This window comes from Rhinolophus sinicus, linkage group LG03 (assembly GCF_036562045.2).
Source record: "Rhinolophus sinicus isolate RSC01 linkage group LG03, ASM3656204v1, whole genome shotgun sequence".
NCBI lineage: Eukaryota > Metazoa > Chordata > Mammalia > Chiroptera > Rhinolophidae > Rhinolophus > Rhinolophus sinicus.
Genome location: NC_133753.1, coordinates 130,924,684 through 130,941,426, shown reverse-complemented (window position 1 = coordinate 130,941,426; position 16,743 = coordinate 130,924,684). Strand labels below are relative to the sequence as shown.

Sequence of the window (16,743 nt, the reverse complement as noted above, 5' to 3'; positions counted from 1 at the left end):
TCAGAGAAGGTGTCTTTCAAATGACCAATCTTTCCAGCTCATGCATCTTCTTGTGGAGAAAAATATAATGGGGAAGTAGGTTCTTTAATTGTCAAGGTATCTTTCCTTCTGACATCCTGGTAGAGTAGATAGCAAATGGGAGATATACAGCTGCAGGACATATCTCTATGCTTCTTGAGGTCATTTCCCCCCCCCCCCACCAATTTATTCTGACCCCTTCAATAAAAGTAAATTTCTAGTTGCAATTCTACAAATGTATTTTCACCCGACAGAATTTAAGAACTATGTCAGACTTTAAAGCCAAGAGATTCCTAAATATAGCTGATTTTTTTGTTTCCTTTAAGTATTATTCTGAGATTTGTCTCTCAACCAGGTAAAAGTTTTCATACTGTTCCAAAAAGAGGAGCTTGAAGTAAAGACACGTGTGTTTAAGAGGCGACAAATGATTTCCATTGCAGCTAAGGTGAGCTTATTCTTTATGGGAGGGAAAGTCTCTGCTGGGAAGAATTTTAAAATGCTTATCTCTGGCTCCCTGTTGATCACATCTAATATCTGAATGTGTTTTCTTAATGCTGACATTACAATTTTGGGCCACAATGAATGGAAAGACTTATTTTTCCTGTGGAATGTCTACTGCCCAAAAGAGAAATGCTGAGCAGGGGTCTTTCTCGTTTTGGAAGTAGTTATTTTTTTTTTTCCTGGAAGATATAAAATTAATTAAACAAAAATTAATTTAAATTAATTAAACCGAAAAAGGAGATATGCCAGGAAGCAGATGCTATTTCCAGCAAGGAGGTCCAGGTCCCTCATACACTTTCCCAGGTTTTCCCCACTAAACTCACAGAATTTCTCAACAGGGATTTAGAGAACTTTTAGTTCCCCTGATTTTGTACAGGAGGGATCTGAGGGCTGAGGCTTGACATGCGAGGAGAACTCAAGATACTTCAGTACTAGACCAAGTGCTAGGCTGAAAAATAATATATTTATTATTTAAGTAGCTTTGGAGTTTCTCTTTATTCTTTATCTTTTCCCTCTTCCCTTGTAATCAGTCAGGAACTTTCGATTGAAATTCTTGGAAAATGTAACCTAAGCTTGTTTAGCCAGCATGGTACTTATTGAGTAATGTAACTTTAAAAATCCACAGGTAGGTTTGACTCATGAGATTTGACTCAGGTACTTAAGTGCTTTCTCCAGGCTCTGTTTCTCTCTCCTTCTCTTATATTCTCTGTGTCAGAGTTCTTTCCTCCCTCCCTCCCTCCCTCCCTCCCTCCCTTTTTTTGGCAGAGCCATTTTCAGATACACTCTCTCCTTGCAGTGATATTAGCTTTTTGTTCTCTAGGTTCACCTGCAGTAGGAGAAAGCACTTGCCTCTCTCTCAGCTGCCCACCAAGTTTCCCAGCATCACGTTGTTTTTGATTGGGTCCTGTGCTCATCACTAAACAAATTTTGTGGGCCAGGAGATTGCATTGCTTTACTCTGTCAGACCCGTTCCATGCCCCTGGAGCTGGGGTACAACCAACACTTTGTAAATCAACAGGGACTGAGATATGAGGGAAATTCTGGGTATTGTTACCAAAAGCGGGGAATGGATGATGGCTGGCCCCCAAGTTGCAAATGGTTTTCCCTTTTAAAATTTCTTCCTTTACATTTCATGTATAGAGTACCTGCCCTGTTCCATGTATACAATCAGGGTAAAACAGACAAGGTCTCTGACACATGGAGTTTATACACCGAGGGAAAACGTGAGTGTGTGTAGAAACAATCATTAGAATAAATAATCCCACAAATAGGTTAAATATAAAAACAAACAGCGGTGTTTTTTTTTGTGTTTTTTTTTTTTATCTGTTAGAGATGTATGCTAGAATATTTACAGATAAAATGATGTGATGGCCGGGGTATTTTTATCAAAATTGGGTTTGTGGGGGAGGGGAGTAGAAAAAATGAAATTGGGTAGATGATCAATGAAGCTGGTTGAGGGTATGTGGGGATCCATTATACTATTATCTCTATTTCAGTATATGTTTGAAGTGTTCTATAATAAAAAGTTTAAGAAAGCAATCCTATAGACATAGACAAATATGCTATTGGATAAGTGCCACGAAGGAAAAAAATATCTATCTATCTATCTATCTATCCATCCATCTAATCTATAGGAGGACCCGATCAAGTATCAAAGGTCAGGGGAGAGTTTGCAAGGGAGTGATGTGTTTGTTATAATCTGAAATATGACTGGTATTGAGATACTAGGAGGACAGTACATAACACCCCTCTTCACTTGAGTTTGGAAACCTTGAGAGAAGACAAAGGAGTCAGACAGATGAAGATCAAAATGTCACATTGCATTACTGATACAATTTAGGATGTAGTTTACATATGTAGTCAAATAAGCTTGCTAACACTCATCCGAGTTGAATTTGTGTTTGAAACTGCGGGCAAAATTGCAGACAAGAATACACCCTCTGAAAGCTAGAATATAGGAGATAAACTAAGAGCTGAACTGAGTGTTCTGAATCCCTTCTCGAAAACTCCCCAATCAAATGGCACTCCTAGTCCTAGGATGAAGGAGTGAGTCAAACGGGACAAAAGGCCACAAATGTCACTATGGGAGTTCCTCCCGAATGGATGCATGAGAAGTGGGGAGATAAATGTTCTCCTCTTAACAAGTAGTAGTAAACTAGGTTAAGTGGTGAGTGGGTGGGTGGTGAATAGGGAAATGTTTCCTGGGCTAATGAAACAGTACGTGCAAAGGCCTTTTCTATCACTGTGTACAAGTCTCCATGCCTGGTGCTGGGGGTATACAGGGATGAACGAAGTTTGCCCTCCATCCCAAGTTGTTTATGGTTCATGTGGGAGACAAACACAGCAAGATCCAAACACAATGAACAAGATACAATTAAATACCGATAAAGGGGAGTAAGTGCAATATAGGTTACCATTGTGGAGGAAGTCAGGATGAACTCTGAGCATGTACTCATGGAGGAGGAGGACAAGGAGAGGAAAGAGAGGGAGAGGAAGATTAGGGGAGCAGTTACCTAACTGGTCCTTAAGAGTGGGTGGAATTCTCGTAATGGGAGAGGCAGGGAAGGTCGCTCCAGGCAGAGGGAACTGCAGGTACCTCTCCTGGCCTATTTCTGTCCAGCATTCCTGCCTGTGTAATTGTCTCCACATTGCTCCAGCTGCCAAGGGAGGGGAGGCTCCTTCCATCACCTCCCTGGGGCCAAGAAGCCTCAGAGCACACACCCTGCATTCAGTTCCCTTGATCTCTGTCCTCCCACTGTCCTGCACAAAGTGAGCCTGCCTTCAGGCTTCCCGCTGCTTATATGGCTTGTGTGGGAGGGAGGCCATAAGGAAGCCAGGATGCAAGCCTACAGTTTTGGAGGTTTTATTAGTGGTTTGAGGTCAAGATTGCAGAGAATCAAAATTTGTCTCAGCGGAATGTAATACACTTAGGTGAGTGGCAGAGGAGTTTTCATTGCTGCAGCTGTCACGTGGAGTGACTGGCATCCTTTTTTTCCCCTTCCTCCTACTTTCTAATCTTTTAAAGCAACAAGCTTGAGAGCGTGCCTTTTTAGAAGTGGGAGGAGTAGTGGGAGAGAAAGTTTCCCCTCTCAGGAGTACAAGTGACAAGTCTTTATCTGATGTCTTTTGCATAAATAGTGGGATTTCCACTTAAAACTGCTATTCTTATATAAAACAATAGATTGAAAGCATGTCTACTTTCAAAGATTCATCAAAGACCAGCTATCTATGTGTAATACTTCAAAGCATTTTTCTTGCCCTAAAATAGTTTATATACAGTGAAAGCACAGGTGTGGTCTTGCCACACAGAAGTTTTGAACCTTTTAGCATCTACAGCCGCAGCTCACAGGCAAGCAGTTTTAAGGGATGCATACCTACTAGGGAAAATGCTAAAGAGGCAACCTTGCCAAAAGGGTTTATCGACAGGCTGTTGCTGACGATAGAAGGCAATTTGGAACAGCTTTCCAGGTCTCCTGTTACAACCCTTCAGGTTTATAGCTATGTGAACCAAAATTAATTTTAGACTATAATAAAGAATAATAGTAGAAAAAACAAACAAACATTTATTCGAGCAAAAGGAGCTGCAGCCCAGGAGATACATTCAGCCAGCTACCTAAATTGTGTTTCACTGAATCAAGGGGGAGGCTACGTTTTACTGCAGAAGTTCCGACCAGGTTCTCAGTAAGGGCTGTTTTAGGTCAATGATGTATCCAAATTGAGCAGTTCAGATTGGATGGGCAGGTCTCAGTCTGTTGGAAAAAGACAAAACCAAGGTTTCCCTGTAGTTGTTGAGTCCTAGAGAAGTGTCAGTGAGCTGGGCACAGTGCAGGAAGTTCACGCTGAGGTTCTCTCTGGTGGGCGGAGTATGTGAGGAGCCCCTGTCAGGAAATGGCTGCTATACTCTCACTTGGGCCCTCAGTTGTCCATGAGGAGTCCATCTCAGAAGATAAATTCCTTCTTAGGGTTCGTATCAAATGAATCTTTCTCTTCAGCGTCCATGGCCACTCAGCAAATTTTAAAAAAGTCTCCCTTCCTCCAGGCAGAGGCTGCCCCAGCGCACTGAACATCTGCGGGGTTTCAGTGCCTGCTTGGTCCTCGGGCCCAGGGTCTGTCCTCACCTGCAGACTTGAGGCTATGTTTAGCAACAGGCTAATGCATTATTAGTTACTCTCATTTGGGTTGTGAATTTTCTTCTTTTTGCCAAAATTACATCCTTTTACACTTGAGAGTTGTGATGCTTAATTTTATGTGTCAACTTGATTGGACGGTGGGGCTCCCAGATATTTGGCTAAACATTTCTAGGTGTGTCTGTGACAGTGTTTCTGGATGAGATAAACACTTGAATCCATAGACGGAGTAAAGCAGATTGTCCTCCCCAAAATGGGTGAGCAACATCCAATCCTTGGAGGGCTTGATTAAAACAAAAAGGTGGAGGAAAGGGAGAATTCTTTCTCTCTACCTGAGTAAGTGAACTGGGTCTTCTGCTTGCAGACTGGGACTTACACCATGGACGCTCCTGGTAGAGCTTAGTGCGTAGAGCACCTGCTGGTTCTCAGGCCTTTGGACTTGAACTGGAATTGCACTGCAGGCTTTCCTGGAACTGTAGCTTGCACATGGCAGGTTGTGGGACTTCTCAGCCTTCATAGCCATGTGAATTAATTCCTTATAATAAATCTCTCGCTTTCTCCCTCTCTCTCTCCCTCCCCCTCTCCCTCTGTGTACGCACACACCCACACATATTCTCACACACGTTAGTTCTTTTTCTCTGTAGAACACTGACTAAAACAAGAGTTAATAATAATATAAAATTGTTTGCTTTCTCACAAATACATCAAGACGTTTTCTTAACCAAAAGATGTTCATTCTTATTAGAAGCACTTTTTTTTTCCCATTTGATTTTCAACATTGCTTCTCTTTTTCAGGCCACAGCATTTTGAATCTTCTCATTCTTTTTGTTTCAGGCTGCATTTCTACAGTGTACCTTAGTTCTCCTAAGACTCCTCTGGAAATTCCAGTGTATTCATTCATAGCCGTTCTCATAGGGATATTTTCTGAGGAAGGGTCAAGCAGTAGAGTTTTTTTATTTCGTCACTTTAGAAATGCGTTACATCCCTAAAACTGTTAACTCAAGTTATCCTGTACACTTTAAATAGATTTTGAGACCATTAAAGAGAGAACAGAGATTTCATGAAATTTTATGTATTTGATTTATTCATCCATTTATTGAGAGCCAGGTACTAAGTTAGGTAATGTGGAGGAAACAGAGAAGACGAAGAAATCCATGTAATGATGATTCTTACAGTTTAATAACAAAGTTATTACAAAATAACAAAGTTAATAACAAAGTTAAGACACAAATAAATGTATTATGATACAACATACAGTGGAACTGATTGATAAGCAAGTTCCAGGTGCTACAGCAGTTGGGATAAAGCAGAGATCAGTTCTGGTTAGTAGGACCTGGAAAAGCTTGACAGAAGTGACTTTTGAACTAAGGTTGAGGAAAGAATCAGATGATGGGGATAGGGAAAGAATTGCAGACAGATAGTATGGCAAAACACAGACAGTCTTCGGGGGGTGGAATGTGTGGTTAGATTTAACTGAAGCGTAGGGTATAATGATGAAAATGATAACGAGAGAAATTGTTTACTAAGTACCTATTATGTGCATGTGTTGTTTCGCATCTACAAACCCTGTAAGACAGGCATCATTATTTTTTTTACAGATGAAAAGATCTTCACTTGCCCACAGTTATTTGGCTGTTAAGTGGTGGTGTTGGGAGTCAAATGCAGATCTGGCAGACTCAAAAGTCAGCGTTCTGTTTACTGTACTACTACTGTCCTCAACTTGTGTATGTGGAGGAGAAAATGAGAAATATTTCAACCATGCAGTAGATTATGTAGGGTAAGAGAGAGGAGGCATAGGCGAGGAGAGCAAATGCTTTGATTGAAAATCACTTGTTATAGGGTGTTTCTCTGGCAAAGGAATGCTTATAGCTAAATGACACTATAAAAATGACGATGATGACAATAAGTAGGTGTCATTTACTGAATGCCAAAAACAGGCCCAAAACTCTATTATCTCTGATGCTTACAACTACAGGTAGCACAATCATGTGTTTGTTACTTGATGTGGTAGAAACAGCAGAGGTAAAGGGCCAGAAAGAACTTAGTTCAAATCCTGCCTCTACCCCTTTCTAGTCATTTAATAGATCATTTAATATTTATGAGCCTAATTTATAAAATGGGTATGTATGCATATGTCATAGAGATCTTGTGAATGTTAGAAAACTTTAAAAAGTTATAATGCATTTTATAACAACAAAAGCAGAAGAATTAGATAATGAAAATAAAATTCTAACGTAGACACAAGGGTATCTCTGAGTATGTCTAAATGAAAAACATGACAGTATAATGAAAATATGAATAGTCATAGTATCAAAATTTAACTTACCTTAGTAAAGGTTTTTCTTTCCTTCGCAAAAGTAATTATGTACAAGAACAGGCAACAGAGGATATGAGTATGAATTTAAATATTCTAAGAACTGAGTGGCTTTATGTTATTATATATAACAGCAAAATATACCTAATCATTACTGATTGTAGAACCTCATGAAAAATACAACTCATTCTTACTATGTTGAAATATGCTTTTGCATTCATTGTATTCATGCAGTTCTGTCTGGATTTTTAATGACAGTTTTTAATTCTTTTTGAGAAAAAATTCAGTACATCAAAAAGTAGGTCATGCTGTGCATAGATTTAGATTTCTTTTCCTAGCTTGATGTGTGCTTACATAGTAGATTGAAAATTGAATGTTCTCACAATGAAAAATGAATGATTCTGACATTTATATTGAGCATCAGAAATATTATAAACATATTTGTTGAAAGTCTTGCCACGGTTGTTTTGAATGTAATACTCTTGCAAAAAACACTTGTCTAAAGGCTTTGTTTTTGTTAATAGACTCTTCTAATTGAGACTCTTGTGTGGAAACCTCCCAGAGGGAAATCCTATAATTGGTGAAAATGGAGGGAGTGTATATCATGCCAGATAATTTTACCTTCCTAAAATCCTAGTCCCTCATGCTTTAATTGATCTCTTACCCTGTCCCCAGGACACTGGACCTTGATTAACTCATCCAAAGAAATATCTGGAATAACTTTTAAGCCTATACAATTGGCAGAGTCTTTAGGATATATTTATGTTCTTTTTGTAAAGTGTCAAATACCTGTGTATTCCTGGAACACATTGTGAAGAATCCTATTGAACTATCAGTAGTGTTACCAGATTTGTAAAGCAGGGGGGAAAAAAAAGAGAGATCAAAATAGAGAAAGTATTTTCTCAAAAGGGTTCTTTTCCGGACACTAGGGCAAAGTGCTGAAAAATAAGTCCATCTTGCAAAATATTTCGTCAATCTTGCCCTGGAGTAACCTATGACAAGGTATAATTTTAAAAGTTGAATAAACGCTTGCAATGAAGTGATTAGTCTATCCCTGCTTTGCAATCTAAATCTGAGTAATTTGTTTCAACATGGACACATGTAAATGCTACAATATCATTCATTACTCCTATATTCTTAGTATTCAGGTATTCCCAAGTCTAAAAAAAATGTGTACATCTTACCTTAGAATTTATCCTGTTTTAGGAATTTGTCTCATGTAAGTAGGCATAAATTTAGATGCATAAAATGTACACAAATGGTTGTTGTAACATTATTTATAACAGTAAAACTTCTAAGTATCTAATAACAGGAGAGAGCTTACATATGTTAGACTAGACTCATAAGTTGAAATAGTATGCAACCATTACAAATGGAGTTTTTCTTAACAATGATTAATAATTTCAGAAAACTCTTGGGGTTCTATGTAAAGATTGTAAAATTATATACAGTATCTACTCAAATTGTAAAAAACAAATCAAAATATTTTGCATTAAAATTCTTGGAAGAAAATACAAAATATAACTGCCTATTGTGGGGCAATGGGATTTTGAGTGATTTGTTTTCTTCCTCATTCATTCATTCATTTAATAAGTCCTTATTGAAAACCTAACATGTGATAAGCACTATAGTAGAGCTGTATATTCAATGGTGAATAAAAATAAAGTAGCTTCTGTCATCATTATGGTTCCAATCTAGTGGAGAAGACATATATTAATTTAAAAAGTCACACAAATAAATGTAAAATTACAACTGTGATAAGTGATAAGAAGGAAGGCAACTATGAAAGCACTTAATAGGGAACCTAGCATAATTTTAGGTTTAGTTACTGAAGATCTGACAAGCATACTACACCCTGACATGTGGGTAGGAAATTTCAGCCGGTACATGGGGGAGGAGGATTGGGAGAGCTTTCTTTGTAGAGGAACAACACTGCCAAGTCGCTGTAGTAAGATGAGGCATGATATGTTTGAAGAAGTGAACATGGGCTGAGTATGGTGGTGTGGGAATAGAGTTTGGGGAGCGTAATATAAGATTTGTGGTTTTGAAATTTAACTCTCTTCTGCAGTGTAGAAAAGAGATTGGAAGGAGGAGACACAGAATCCGGGTACTAACTGGGGGATTGTAGCAGCAGTACAGGTAAGTGGTGTTGGTACATTGGATGAAGGAGATGAAGGGGGAGACAAAGAGTCAAATGGATGGAATCAAGATGTATTTAGAAGGTAACAATGAAGTGGGCTTCATGATGGATTATATATCGGGGTGAAAGATCAAGGGAAACTAAAGAGGTCTCCTAGATTTCTAGCGTGAGCACCTAGTTGGAAGGCGATACCAGTCACTGAGGTAAGTACTTGGGAAGAGGATTAGACTTCAGGGGGAGATTGTGTTCGGGTTAAGACATGTTAACATGAGCTGCCTTTGAGACATTCAAGTGGAGATAATAGTACGCAGTTAGATATATGGCTCTCAAACTCAGAAAAATCTGAGTTCATTCACTCTCTTATCCCTAGTGAATGACATATTGTAGGCATTTAAAAATGTTTATAGAATGAATGAATGCACTGGAGAAGGTAAATTTGGGAGTCCTTGGCTTATGGTTGATAACTGGAATCCTACGGCATAAAATTCCTAAGAGCAGGGTATAGAATGAGAAGAAAAGATGACATTGAAAAACTCCATGAAAACCCTCCATTTAATGACTTTGAAGAAGGAGAAGGAACACAGAGAAATAGAGATGTTGCAAGAAAACTAGATGCTATCTTGAATACCAGGAGGGCGAGGTCAACCCTGTCAAAACTGCTGATAAGTTGTGTATGGAAAGGCTCAAAAGCCTCTTTTGGTTTTAGATATTGAAAGCCATTGGTGAATTTAGGAACAGCTATTTTGGTAAAGAGTGAGTGGGAGGTAAGAGAAAAAGGGATAAGAATGGTATCTAAACCATGATGTGGGGGTCAAGGGAGGTTATTTTGTTTGTTTGTTTATGTGTATTTATTTATTGCCAGGAATTTGACTTTGGTTAAGTCCCATTGGGAAAGATGGATTCAGCATGTGTGTGCGTGTGTGTGCACGCGTGTGTGCACATGTGCTATTTGAAAATACAAAATGATAAGAAATTATTATATAAATTTCCTGTGAAGGTCAATGCAGACAAAATTCAATGCTATCTAATCCCACTTGCTGGCCCCACGAGTCACATTTTTTTCTTGTTCATATGATGCCTTGTCTCACTAGTTAGCATTTCATGTGTCACCAGGTTTTTTTGTTTTTGTTTTTGTTTTACCTGCAAGACTATAAGCTTCTTATTGCTTGGCCATACACTCAAAACATATTTGTTGCATTAAAAGGAAATATGACACTTTCCAAGTTATATTTCATGTAAGGAGATATATGTACTTTTAAAGGGTAGAACAAGTAAAATCAATTGTAAAGCCAGAAGTTCTTGATGTCTATGTAATTTTTCTTAGTAGTAACAGTAAACTAACTGGGTAGCAAAGAACTTAAATGCTCATCAGTGATGCTATTATTTGGCGTCGTTATTAAAATCATCACATTGCCATTCAGTTTGTTACTCTTGCAAAGCAAACTGATGTACACTGATAATGAGCAGTCTAGTGTGAAGAAAAGTTGTGCATGTGTGAATATGTGTGTTAGCTCCTTCCACACTCACGAACAAAATTAGCATTGTAATATAGGTAACCAATTTCCAACAAATAGTAAAGTGTATTTTAAAAAAATTCAACAAATTAAACTCATTAAGATGTCTATGTGTGTCTCAAAGGTGTGAAATATTTTTAATATGAGGAACTCTTTATACTCACAAAAATTTGAAGCTCCCCACCCTCCTATTATAGTAATATGGTTTAGTGGCTACTGAATGAGAAAATACTTTTGCAAGGTATTGGACCACATGCAAACCTAATAGAAAAGTCAGAGGATTTATAACAAACATAAATTTGAGGATATGTGCGTTTGGGTGGTATAGATATAAGTGGATAGGAATGGGTTCACTCAAAATCCAGGGTGAAGAATAGCTGAACCATAGTTTTCCAATGATCAATTTTGAATTGATTAATGGGGAAAGAGACATTTTAGGAGATTTGAAATGAATGGCGAAGAATGGCTTATTGGTGTTGAGGGAGAAGTGTGTGAGAGGTCGCTGGTGTTTCACTAAAAAAGATTTAGTGGTGGGCATAGGATGATGAATAGACTGGGGTGTGTGCAGGTATGTCTGAAATAAAGTTGAGGTGGCATGAGTCATCCAAGAGGAAATAAAACTACCAAACTCCCTGACTCCATTTCCCTGACTCAGAATTAACTTTAATTCCCAAGTAGATTTGGCATCTATGAGGTAATTCTTTATTTTGCACCATGCTCCTATGCACTTACATATGCTGTTGTTTTCTAATTAACATTGGAAAATAAAGAATTGTGCTCTAGATGTAAGGAGAGTTGGGAAATTGAGAAGGTGATTGTGTCTGGGTCTTAGAAAGGGCTCAACTGATGTTAGTTGCTTTTATTATTCTTTCTCATTAGTGAGATATTACCAGGGGTATTCTATATTGCAGAATATCAATGGCAGCTTTTTTGTTTGCATAAAACTGCTCTTAGGTTCATTAGCATTAATTCTTGATAAATCTAACTAATGGTTGTTGATACATATTAAATCATTATTGTGAATGGATAAAAATTTGACTTCAGATATCGACCTAGTTCATGAAGTAAGTCTGTTCATTTAAAGCTGTCAAACTTTCCCTACCCAGTTCTTAGCGAGCATCATCAGAATTAGAACATATTCTTACAAAAAAAAAAAAAAAAAAAAATGGGATCGCAAGCTCCCTTCCACATATCCCTAAGTCCTAAACTCTCCAACTATTATGCATTTTGATTTCTGATGATCTCTGAAGACAGGAAAAAAGTTATCTATTTTTCCCATGCCATTTAGAGTGAAATCATTACACCACAAGCAACAATAATTACTCATAAATGAGGGAACAACATAGTGGCCTTGCAAAATAAACAAAATGATAACTTTTTTAAAAATCATAAGTGAATTAGAGTCAATATTCTGGGACAAGCTTGAGATAATTTCCAAAATATTACAATACAGAGAAAGCAAATATTGATTAAAACAAAGAACAGAGCCTGAGGAAATTCTACAGTAATTAGTTTGAATGCTTTATTTTTGAACAATGGAATTAATACCATTGAAGTTAATTATCAGTCAATAGCTTCTATGCAATACAGCCCAATTGATATGTATCTAACAACGAAATGTCTAATTACATAAGTGCAAAGTATCCTCCATTAACATTAATACCCTTTCAGCCTGTCTATTTACACTTTTTACAGTGTATCATATAGTACTGATTGTATTAATCATTAATTAATTGCACTGATTATATTAGTCATTAATTATTATTCATTCACTTTCAAATAATGGAATGTTAAATTTCTCCTTGAGCAGTTTGAAAAGCCCATATGTACACAACTCACAATTGTGTCACTATGAAATTGGGCAATGAATCTATTGTAGGTGGTTTTACTGAAGTTCATAAAATTTAGGTGACTTTCTTTATGTCAGCTAGAGTCTATCAGTGGCCAGAGATGACGAGAATTTTCTCTGCGATGCTAGCATTACAGAGTATACATCCAATTCAAATGCAATTCTTTCCCATGTCAAATCCTTCCAGAGACATTGAACTTTGAGAACTTTGGCGTGGACGACCTGGAACTTGGCAGAAGAATATGGTACAGATCCTAGTTTGGGTTAACAAGTGCTTTGTAGTGGCTCTTATTGATCACTTTCATGTCTCAAGTTGCTTATTGGAGCATATCTTGTACTGAGGCAAAGATGAAGAAATAGAGACACATTTATCTCATGTGAAGGTTTAACTCTAAATTAACTGTACAAATTAGGGGGCAGAGAGCACAGAGGTAATGAAAATCCTCAGGTGATCCTTAGGTTTCATGTGGTTCAGCTTATTCCTCTTCCAAGTCTTTTGCAGAGCTATGCAGATAAAACAAAGGGGATAGACTTATATATCACTGTGACCTTTCTGTCTACACATTGATGAAGAAGGTAATGAGCAGTGAAACAGAGAAAGAGTAGGCCGCAGAAGGGAAAAGACAGGGCTCAAGGTCATCTGCTAGCACCTTGGGCTTAATATAATCATGAGTTGACAGCTTTTGGATAACCTCTTTCCAAATTAGATGAGGGCGATATGTCCAATTTTTTTTCTGAAAAAACTAAACACACTGCTCACGCCCATAATGCACATAATACACACCCTTCCAAAGTGGCTTGATTACCTTACACTGATTTTTTTCCATTAGTAAAGGACGTTCCATTGCTTTTGGGGAAGGAGGCAGACATGATATGTAGTTATAAAATGCAGCGTGCCTTTGTTTATTGAGTAACTGAGCAAAGACCCTCTTGCTAACTGACTTAGACTCTGGAGGCACCAGGCCAAACAAACAGGAAAGGATAGAAGGAATGGTTACTATCAAATGTACTAGACATTTTCCTTTAAGAGTCAATGTTAAAATCTGGGTTAATGTAAATCAGAAGTGGAGATTCTGAAATGAAGAGAATAAAGAATAGAGATGATTTTGTTGATGTTTCTTGTTTTTCACATTCCTTTCAACTCATTTATGAGGGCTGCATTTTTGTAATGGGTTTTTGCAATGTGCCTGTTGTGAAATGGTGTGTGTGTGTGTGTGTGTGTGTGTGTGTGTGTGTGTGTGTGAGGAGTGGCTGATGTGTGTGGGTGTAGCAGTTGGTAATGTATGTGCTTGTTGTTTTTCTGGTGTGTGAGAATGGTGGTTAGCATGTATATGTGGGAGGGGCTGTTATTGTGTATATGTGTTTGGTGGGAAGTGTGGATTTAGCTTCTGTCCAGGCAGGCCATTGAATTAATATTTGGTCATTTGAACAAATGAACCTTTCACATCCTTAGTTTATGGGGAGGCACAGATCAGTGCTGAGATGCTGATTATTTACTTTAACGTCTTTGTTGCTAACCAGTGCCTGTGTCTGAGATGCTAGAGGAAGTCCTGAGTCTCCTCCAAAAGCCTATGTCCTTGAACTCTGATTGTCCAGGAGCCCCCCTTCAATCAATTGAAAGTCTTTTCAATCTGCTTTAGGAGGAGAGAGTGAATGAATGAGAGTGGAGTGAGAGGGAGAGAAAGTGAGAGAGAGAGAGAGAGGTAGAGCGAGTAACGGAGAGACAGAGGACGAGAGAGATCGCCTCTGCTATTGAGCCCCGTGCATTCTGACATCTCTAGCGAAATAGTAGCTTTTTTCCCTGTGGGGATTCTCCTCATCAGGGTTCCAGAGCTAACAATACCTCTGGAGGCATTTCTCTGAATATTTGCAACTTCTATACATTAGTCAAAGACTAATTAATGTGGTGCTGGGTGGCATCACAAACCAGCAAAGAATGACTTTCAACCGACCTGATCTGAAATAAAAATTTATCTTTTCAACGACTAAAAGCCCTGCAACAACTTAAACTCTTGATTCATACTAAACCATAATATCCCCCTTTGGACACATAATAACCTTCCTTGCTTTGATAACAATTTTTAAGATAAGTGAAAAAGGGGAGGGCATTCCCATTTTTTGTTATCTTTTGTGTATACAAGGTGACCCCACTTCAATAATTGCAATGGCCAGAGAAAAATGACTGCTTCTTTGAGTCTGTGACTGTGTTTTGTCCTCAGAGATGTATATTAAAAATGATAATAATAATAATGGCAACTGGCTTTAGAGGAATTGTTTGTAGTGAGCCTGCTGCGGTGAAGTCTCCCTGGGATGTTTGAGCAATGTCTCTGCATTAGTCCTGGAACCACTGTGACTTCAGCGGCCTGATTCTGAGCAAACCATCTCAGGGGCTCAAATGCTTACAGAGGTCAGACAGATATTGTAAGTGGGTAGAGCAATTAGGTGTACGACAATAAGCAGTATGGGGACTCTAGGGAACCAGAGAGTGTATCTCCCATATAAAGGAGGCGGCTGCTACTCATTCTAGTCACCTGTGCCATGAAGGAATGGCAGCCCTGTGTTGTGGGAACATCTCTTATAGTTTCTCTTCATATCTAGTATAAGAAATAGACTAAGTTGGGGTCACATGCAGTTAAATTTGTGAATGGGTCAACCTGAAGAAAAAGATTAAGGAATCCTCTGATATTAAAATCTCTCCTAGAGGAGCACGTTCGTTTCCTAGGGCTGCCTTAACATAGTGTCATAGACTGGAGGACTTAACCAGCAGAAATTTATTTTCTCCACAGTTCTGGAGGCTGAAAGCTCAAGATCTAGGTGTTGCTGTGTTTGGTTTCTTCCAAGGCCTCTCTCCTTGGCTTGAAGACAACCACCATCCTCACATGTTTCCTCTGTGCTCAAGTATCCCAGGGCTCGAAGTGCCCTTTGTGGATCCAAATTTCCTCTTCCTATGAGGATAACGGTTAAATTGAATAAGGGACCACTCTAGTGGTCTTATTTTAACTTAATCACATCTGCAAAGGACTTATCTTCAAGTACAGTCACGCTGGGAGGTACTGGGGGTTAGGACTTCAATATGTGAATTTGGGGGTGGGAACAACTCAGCGTGACATGGCAGCACCCCACAGTCTAGGCTCTGCAGAGGCAGCAGCTTGGGCATCTGCCTCCTGTTCTCCTTATTCAGACCAGTAGACAAGTGTGCATTATAAACAAGGAGGGAACAACTGCAGCATCACATATTCAGTGACTTAATTAATGGCTTAAGCTTATCCCTAGACAATCATCCCCGAAGAAACTTGTGATTAATATAGATTATAAAGGCTTCCTAGAGAGAGTGTGGAAATACTTGACTCCTGCAATGGAATCAACTTTTTCATCACTGCAAGACTTATTCCATTCTAGAGATGGCATTGTCCTTAAATAGTTGGTAATTGGTACCTCAGTGCCTCTGGCATTTGTTACCAAGCACAGCTCCTATTCTCTAAGACAAAGCACCTGCAGTGAGAGATAGTGGTTTAAGGCTGTCTGTGTATTGCCAGTCTTAGAAGTCGATACATGTGTAGCATTTCAGACAGAGGTTCCCATGTTGATGATGAGAACAACTGCAGAGATTGCTTTTATCCAGTAAGTAAAGATGAGTTTACCTCTTCTGGAAAAAAAAAAAAAAAAAAAAAGGGAGGGGCAGGGAGAAATTGAATATCCTTAGGATGTGCTTGAAATTCCTCACTTAAAAAGTACATGTGCTTTTTGTTGGGTGAGATGAAAACCAACCATATTGATCTGTTAATTTAAGAATTTGGCACAGGATGGTTTCACTTCACATTTTTATAACTTCACTTGGTTACTGATGAATCAAAATGCTTTTGTAAGTGCATTTTTGCAATTCTATGGGTAGAACATCAAAAGATGGTATCATGTCTGGAGTCCTAGGAAATAGAATCTTCTGGAAAAATCATAGGTAACCAACATCTGGGAGTCGATACTTGATCTAAGCAATTCTCATCAGATTATCCACTTTAGAATATGGAATTAGGTCTCAGAGGTGTTAATTCATTCCTATCGGATGTGGGGGGATAGAAAAACAGGTGTGTGTGTGTGTGTGTGTGTGTGTGTGTGTGTGTGTGTGTGTGTTGGGGGAGGGGTGTGCCCATATTTGGGCCATGTGCATCCCAAGGCAGAGAAAGCCCGTCTGCAGAGGAGAGGAATAAAGGAGACAAACCGAGAGAAGCGGGCATGTGAGCGTCTTCCCTTCTGGGGCAATGGTGGGCGTAACCACAGCTCGT

The 16,743-nt window shown here is 38.7% G+C and overlaps 1 protein-coding gene across 1 annotated transcript in view; it reads left to right on the top strand.

Annotated features, from left to right (window-relative positions):
• The window catches only part of MACIR (macrophage immunometabolism regulator), a 122,869-nt gene that overhangs the window by 38,982 nt on the left and 67,144 nt on the right, over positions 1–16,743 (top strand). The window contains exon 3 of the transcript XR_012494978.1: positions 9,029–9,099. The gene's annotated coding sequence lies outside the window, so the exon portion shown is untranslated. The remainder of the gene's footprint in view (positions 1–9,028; positions 9,100–16,743) is intronic.